Source organism: Pinus tabuliformis, chromosome 4_1 (genome assembly GCF_031772625.1).
Source record: "Pinus tabuliformis cultivar Carrire ecotype Pingquan chromosome 4_1, CPIR1, whole genome shotgun sequence".
Classification (NCBI taxonomy): domain Eukaryota; kingdom Viridiplantae; phylum Streptophyta; class Pinopsida; order Pinales; family Pinaceae; genus Pinus; species Pinus tabuliformis.
The window spans coordinates 28,748,769-28,749,435 of NC_142303.1; positions in this window are offsets into that span (position 1 = coordinate 28,748,769).

Below are 667 nucleotides of genomic sequence, written 5' to 3' on the forward strand. Positions count from 1 at the left end.
ATATAAAATCTACAACAGTGCATTTTTCCTAGTAGACAGTTGAAGAGGCACAGATGATTTAGTATTTCAAATGCTTCTCACTGGTAGTTGTTGCAGTAGCAACAACAACAGTGAGAGGGAGTCTTGCTACAGTATATACCTACAAGAGTAGGATTGGGGATGTGCATAACCCTTTTCTTGTTAAGAGAGAGAGTTGAAATTCTAGCAAGAAAAGGCTTCTTATTTGACTTGTGCCTTTGTCAAATGGAGAAATTTTATTTTCCACATCGATAGGATGACTTGGATTGTAGTTAGCTAGAGTGACATGGCCTTATCTACTAATTAAGTTAGTAAATTTAAGTTATAGGCTAGAAGTAGAGTTGTGCATGGGTTGATTGCTAAAATTTAGAAATCTAGTTGATTTATTGTTAGTTGAACTCAATTAATTGAGCTCTAGTCATTAGTTAAGTCAGTTGAAGGTCATTTGAGTAGTTAAGATTATTTTTAACTCATTGATAGCTTAGGTAACTAGTAACTCAACTAAAAATACACCCATTCATGCATGGAATTCAAATTTCATATTTGAGTGGATGGAAAAGGCATATTTTTTATTTATAATTGTATATTCTTGAGTGTGCAGTGCTTTTGCATTGAGCAGGTGATCATTTCCCCTTGGATTTAGGCAAGG